At 32.3% G+C, this 7,878-nt stretch overlaps 1 pseudogene; it reads right to left on the reverse strand.

Annotated features, from left to right (window-relative positions):
• Positions 1 to 4,429: 4,429 nt before the first annotated feature.
• Positions 4,430 to 5,419, reverse strand: LOC108759520 (nucleolar complex protein 2 homolog; annotated as a pseudogene).
• Between the last annotated feature and the right edge of the window lie 2,459 nt (positions 5,420 to 7,878).

Consider the following 7,878-nt stretch of genomic DNA (forward strand, 5'->3'; position numbering starts at 1 on the left):
TATTTTTTGTAAGAAAGACATTATTTCCTAAAATTGTACATTACTTTTTATGATTAGCAATATATTTATTGATCTATATAAGCGAATGTTTTATAAATAAGAAAAATTTTTATAATTTAAACAAGAATCAGGTCTTCATTAGATCAATTCAGGTCTTCATTAGACCAATCATTTGTTTTATTAAGAATATTTTTTCTTGAAATTGATGAAATAATTTTTCAGATTAATAATATATTTATTTAAAAAACAAATAAATTCGACTGCAAGTAAAAAATTGTTTTAATTTCAATAAACCATTTTTGTATTTTGATCAATTATATACCTCATTAAAAATTTTTTTTCTTTAAATTCAAAATAGAGTTTTTAAGAGTAATAATGTATTCACTCTAGTAAACAAATAAATTTATTTATAACAAATATATTCTTTTCTCGTTAAAAAATATCATCTTTTTTTTATTAAAATAATGATTTACATTATAATGATTTACACGATTAATAATTTTTTATTATTGTCACGTTCGGCTTCGGCCTTCCTCTGAAAACTCTTCCACGGTAATTACGACCATAGTTACCGTGGTAGTGACCGCCACCACGACTACCGCTACCTCCTCGACCACGTCCATCATCGTCATCTTGTGGACCACCGCCATCTTGTCGACCCTCATTATTGCGGTCGTCATTCTTTCCCCTTGGATCACGGTACTGACGGCGGAGGTACCACCGGGCCCGGCTACGCCCACGTCCCTGTTCTCGTCGATTTACTGATGAGATAAAAGAAAATTTAAAAATATTGTAAATAATTACCCAGTGGCATACTTGGCACTGATAACACTAGTTTACAGCAAAAAATTACTTTGGACCGGACTACGTGTCTTTTATAGATTTTTGGATGCTCAAAACAATGCCGCAAACGAAATAATTCTAGCACGTCGGATTTCCAAGATAATTGAGGTTTAATACTGAAAAAAATAGCTTTTTTTGCAATATTTGACATTTTTTAATAAAGAAGGTCAACGTTATCTTGAAATTTCGATCAGAAGTCATGAATGTATTGTGCATCCCCTATAAAATGCATTTTTTTAATTTCAATATCTTACTTTTTAGCCATGTTATGAACGATTAAAGATAGAAGCTATTTTGAATATGGTGACTCCAGCAGCGTCATATGTGTATGCGGATTAATTTCTTAGGGTCACATTTTGATAACTGTACCTTAATACTTTTATGCACAGAACTATGAGACTAATCCATTGGTGTAATAAAAATACATCGTTACTTAAAAAAAAATGCAATTAGTAATATGCGACTACATATTTTTCATAAAACAACTCTCTCTCTCTCTCCCCTCTTTCTCTCCTCCTCTTTTTCTCTCCCCCCCCCTCTCTCTCTCTCTCTCTATGTGTGTGTATGCGTGTTGTTGTTTTAAAATGATTTTAGCATTACCGCATGCGCATATGATGCTGCCGCGGTCCTCATATTCGAAATAGCTCTTATCTTTAATCGTTCATAATATGGCTAAAAAGTAAGGTACTGAAATAAAAAAAATGCATTTTATAGGGAATGAACAATACATTCATGACTTCTGATCGAAATTTCAAGATAACATTAACCTTCTTTATTAAAAAATGTCAAATATCGCAAAAAAGGCCACTTTTTAAGTATTAAAACTCAATTATCTTGGAAATCTGACGTGCTAGAATTTTTTCATTTGCGGCATCGTTTTCAGCATTTAAAAATCTATAAGAGGCACGTAGTCCGGTCCAAAGTAATTGAAAAAAAAAATTTTTTGTAAACTAGTATAATCAGTGAAGTTCAACTAAAAAAGGAAGAATGTTTGAGCATTATACAGGGTGTCCCTTTTTCTCAAATCACTTTTGTATAGATAGAGCGGACTAAACTGAGTCCTCTAACTATTTTGCAATTTTCGCAGTAACAAGATATTAATTCCTAAAAATTGCAAAATATTGGTCTTGAATAATTTTTTACTCAAATACTATCAACTTTACAGAAAAACTGCAAGAGATAAAAATTACTTATTTTCTTCTCATAAAGTTCTGAGATTTTTTTCATAATTTTTTATCAACTTTTTAGAACTGCATTTTCTTATTTTTACCAATATGAGAAAATACGGTATTTAAAAATTCTAAAAAAATTCTCAGAACTTTATGAATAGAAAATAAATAATTTTTGTCCCTTGCAATTTTTCTGTAAAGTTGATAGTATTTGAGAAAAAATTATTCAAGGCCAATTGTTCCATTTTATTTCTTTACAATCTCGAAATCTAGCGTAAACTATTTGTGCAATGAATTTGTCGCTTAATTTATGTTAAATTTATTAAGAATTAAATTTGAATACTGAAGATGATCTGATGACAGATCAAAACGTCTATATATCTCGATGTATTAAATATAAATAAATTTAAATTTCGCTACTGTTATCTAGCGTTCGTGGAATAAGCCTTTTAAATCAAATGTTTGTAAAACAAAGTTAGTTAGATCACATAATAAAGATTGACTACGTTAGGGGGGATCTCACATTTAATTGACTGATTACCAGTGGCATATCTGGCAAAGATATCAGTGATTATTCACTGATACAGATTTAGAAAGTATAATAGGTAAATATAATATACCATTCCGTTCTTGCTGCTGCAGTTGTAACAGCTGCTGCTGCTGCTGCTGTTGCTCAAAAATAACTTCTTGTTTCACTCGGTCCTCCTTCTGCCGTTGAAGCAGCTCCTTCAACATATTTTGGATACTCTCCATAGGAGTATCCTCCTCCAAGAGCATACGCTCAGCAGCAACAGTAATTTCTTCTAGAAAAACCAAAGAAATGTAACCATAAAAATGTAGACAGAAACCGACGTGATTTTCGTATCAAAATGACTACAAATAAAAGAGAATACTACATAAGAGAATACAGTAATCGCCCGGAATACAGAATTCTATAAACTTATCATAAAATTATAGTAAAAATTAAAAATTGTTTTGAAATATGCGTATAAAAATTATGTAATACTTACTCGACATCTCGGCTAAGCGTCATAACACGAAGATGGCACAGGGTGAAGTTGCACATCGGGCGTGGATTGTCACAATTATGGTGGGATTAGAAAGGTGAAGCATTGCACAAGACGGAGTGGGGATGGGGGAATTTCGACAACTAAAACGCAATAGGCAATGCATGGCAATACAAGATCACATTGGCCATGGAAAGTTTATAAGCTACAGTCGTTTGAGTGACGCTACTTTCGCCTTCGTAAAAAAAATGGAAAAACAGGAATATGGCATCTTGATCAAACATTGTTTTTTGATGGGAAAAACTTCTGAACAATCATTGCAATGGTTGCAGAAATGTTATCCCACATCTGCTCCTTCGAGAACAACAGTTTATCGGTGGTTTAGTGAATTTAAAATGGGTCGTACAAGCACCGAAGACGCACCTCGCTCTTGAAGGCCAAAAGAGGCTACGAATGCGGAAATCGTAAAGCAAGTGCATCGAATCGTTTTGAGTGATCGTAAAGTGAAGTTGCGCGAGTTAGCTGAGGCCATGGGCATCTCAAAAGAACGGACGGGATACATTTTGCACGATCTTTTGGAGATGAAAAAGCTATCGGCGCGATGGATGCCGCGTTTGCTGACCGTCGACCAAAAACAGCAACGCGTTGATGATTCAACGGCCGGTTTGGCGTTGTTGCAGCGTAATCGAGCGGACTTTTTTCGACGTTTTGTGACGATGGATGAAATGTGGGTCCATTACCATACGCCTGAGTCCAATAGGCAGTCTGCAGAGTGGCTGGAAAGCCACGAAAGCCGACCAAAGCGGCCAAAAGACCAACGCTCGGCCGGGAAGGTTATGGCCTCCGTTTTTTGGGATGCACATGGCATAATCATCATCGATTACCTGCAAAAGGGAAGAACAGTTACGGGAGAGTATGATGCAGCGTTATTGGACAAACTGAATGACGAAATAAAGAAAAAACGGCCCCATATGGCGAAGAAAAAAATTCTGTACTATCACGATAACGCACCGTCACACATGTCCTTGATAGCGATGGCCAAATTGGACCAATTACGATTCGAATTGGCTGCTCACCCACCGTATTCTCCAGACTTGGCCCCCAGCGACTATTATCTGTTTCCAAACCTCAAGCGGTGGCTCCAGGGAAAGAGATTCAGATCGAATGAGGAAGTCATCGCGGAAACCGAGGCGTATTTCGAAGGCTTGCACGTTTCGTATTACAGAAAGGGCATCGAAATGTTGGAAAATCGCTATACCAAGTGTATCGCCCTCGAAGGCAACTATGTTGAGGAATAAATATAACTTTGCCCAAAAAACGCTTGTTTTCATTAAAAATCCCGGGACTTTTCAGCCCATGTAGTATCTAATAATACAAATTACTTCTGGTTTTTTGAAGTTTTATTTCTTCTTAAAATACTTGTATTATACAAGGTGTATAGAGTTCTGGAAAATATATTTTATGACTTTCACTCGCCGCATGTTCCAGTGTAAGATAATAAATACTTTCAATAATACTATCTTTGAATCCATGTTCTACAAATTGTGATTTCGATACTTTCAAAATGTAAACAAAGAATAGATTTCATCTTCATCATAACTGTTTTATGCCTTTTTTTAAAATCATAAGATTCCAGTGTCTAAAAAGAAAAATTTGTTACGGAGTGATAATATACTCTACGATTACAATTATTGTTAAAAATATGGAAACAATACCTCGAGAAGAAATGCAAAGTAGGAATGAACGTTTTTCTACTGAATTATTACGTTACTTTCAATGTTTAAATTTTGTTTAAAATATTTAGTACCTGAACTAAGAGCTATAACAGCTAACTATAACAGCGATCGTAACATTGATTTATCCTTTGACTTGGTTATTAATTCTGTCCAAAAGCGCAAGGAATTTACATACTGCCAATTATATACGGCCTGAACAATTTTCTGAAAATAATGTTAGATTTTATTAATAAATTTTATAAAAAGTACATAATTGCTATTTAACAATTACCTTGTTCTTCAATGTTACAGCGTTTCTTAAATCAATCGATAATTGCCTGATATGTAAAAAGGCATGACTATATGAAGTATTATATTTATGGTCAAGCAGATTAATCTCGAGCAAAGAATGCCTCATGAAGTTTATTCCTGGTAATATGTTGAGTGAAATAAATTTCATAGTTTGAACGTATTTCTCATACATAGTCTAAAAAAAACTTTAATGATACCAATGTTCACAAATATTTTCATTATCATATCGTATGGATCTTACCTCTAATAATTGTTCAAGTATAAATTCTGTGCTAGTTGCAATATGCAAGATATTTAAAAAGACTGTAACAGGAACAATTTCTTCTTCACTTGACCACAGCTTTAATAAGATTTTACCTGGATATTTAATATTATTAAAAAGTATAAAAAATAGTTAAAATTATATTTAATAAAAACATACTTCTAAATTTTCTTCAGAAATGTATGCATCATCCAAGTCTACTGAAAAATATCATCATTTGATATTCCAAAGTCCAAAAGATTTTTATCATTTTCTTTCATATATTTGTAAAAATCAGGATCAGTATCTTGCTATTTCATTAATGATTTTTTATATTCTGCAGGATTTAAGTTGCTCTCGCTATAATCGCTACACCTGTTAATATCACTATCAAGCTGTTTGTCATCTTCATCTATGTGAAAGAATATCATAAAGTCGAAATACCTAAAATATCGAACAAATTATTCATAAGAAAATGCTCATCATAATAAACCAACACATTAAGAAAAAATACGATATTGTTATATAAAAGTATACAACTTACCATATTTTGGAGAAATGTTTTCTTTTCCACGTACTTGACGCCATTTATCGAAAAGTACTGAATATTTTGAAGTGTCTTTTTATTTATACATTTATTTTGCATATATATTGTTTTAATAAACATGATGTCTTTTATAGACATGATATTTTTTAAATATACAGTAGCTTTTACAGACATGGTGTTTTTTAACATATGGTGTCTTTTGTAGACATTTTTTAAATATATAGTGACTTTCGCAGACATAGCATTTTTTAAACATATGGTGTCTTTTGTAGGCATAGTATTTTTTTAGTATACGGTGTCTTTCGCAGACATAGCATTTTTTAAACATATGGTGTCTTTTACAGACATGGTATTTTTTTAATATACGGTGTCTTTCGCAGACATAGCATTTTTTAAACATATGGTGTCTTTTACAGACATGGTATTTTTTAAATATATGGTGTCTTTTGGAGACATAGCATTTTTTAAACATATGTCTTTTACAGACATGGCATCTTTTGCAGACATTATGTATGTAGTATTATTAAATGTAAAACGTACCTGAAAGTACTGTCTAATAGATCATTTATGCATTTTTCAAGTGATAAAAATAAATTACAGTTATAGTTTTTCAATTAACAGTTATAGTTACAATTAACAGTTTCATAGTTTACAGTTACTCATTTTTGATCATCCAATACCTAATGCTTTTTTTGCACAGTGTACAAGTGTATGTAACGTTAGGATTTGCCCATTCCTGTATGCTTCGTTGTTCGCTGATTTTTCCAATGCATTGTGGATGTGCCCAACGCCTACATAAATTACACATTACTAAACCTTTTTTTCGAATACTGTAACAAAACAAACATATATCTTTCATAATTAAAAACCTACGAAGTAAGGTTTCTGCAATTTCGTTTCGAAGTAATGTAACTTCTAGTGCTGTACCAAAATCTTTGTCTTTAGCAATACATTTTAAATAATGTAAAACATATATACCGCAATTATTTGAATCAATTTGGAAAGGACGTGTAGATATTTCAGTTTCTTTAAACTCTATATTTTGCATTTTGCTTAAAGATGTTTTTGGACAATCTTTCAAAAATTTTCGAAATAGTTTCATCGCTCTTTCGTTATCTTTGCCATTCTTATACGGATCCAACAATGTAATAATTTTCTCATCAATATCAACAACTAACAATCTCCAATATGACTGATATAAGTAAGGCAATAACATTTTTCCACGTATCTCTTCAGTTATATTGTGGCCGAAAATGGCTACATAAGCCAATTTTCGTCTAGTTTCCTATCAGAATAATCACCCAATATAAATGACGTATGATCTGTGGGCACATATATAATATTTTTCTAATTGTTTATGTGAGAAATAGCGAAACAATCTATAATTGTTCCATCGATCCAGTTCTCTGATTGTAATGTTTTATATTGCTTCGAAAATAAGTAGAATTCTTTATCTGATATTATTGGCGTATTTCTGATTACAGAATAACGACCAATAGTTATACTTATTTCGATGTTCTGCATATAATATTCAATGTCAAGAAATAAACCGTTATTTAAAGCCTGATTATGCGTTGAATTATTACTTTGTTGCATAAGAATTTGTCTATACTCAATTTGTTCAATATCCCGTATAGGTGTACTAACAGAGGATATTGGCTCTATTTTTTTTGCTATCTGAGCTTATTGTCATCCTTCCATATGACTGTACCTTTTTCCTTTTCTACGACGTTGCCACATTTCTTCTGTAAATGGATTTAGTGGACTTTCGGGATACAATCGCTTTATTGTACTTCGACTTTTAAGTGGGACATTAAGCACTGCTTCAGCAATAATAAGACTGCTGATATAATTCTTCATTTTATTGATAAAGTGACCAATCTTCAAATTTACTTCTCCTTGTAAAATTTCTTTCTTTACTACATTAAAGTAACTTTCTACATATGCATTACTTAATCTAGCAACATCAGGTATAGCCAACGATAAGAGAATTCTCGTCCACATTGGAGCAAATGGCATCAATTTGTATGTAATATATTCTGCG

This window comes from Trachymyrmex cornetzi, unplaced genomic scaffold (assembly GCF_001594075.2).
Source record: "Trachymyrmex cornetzi isolate Tcor2-1 unplaced genomic scaffold, Tcor1.1 scaffold191, whole genome shotgun sequence".
NCBI classification, from domain to species: Eukaryota; Metazoa; Arthropoda; class Insecta; order Hymenoptera; family Formicidae; genus Trachymyrmex; species Trachymyrmex cornetzi.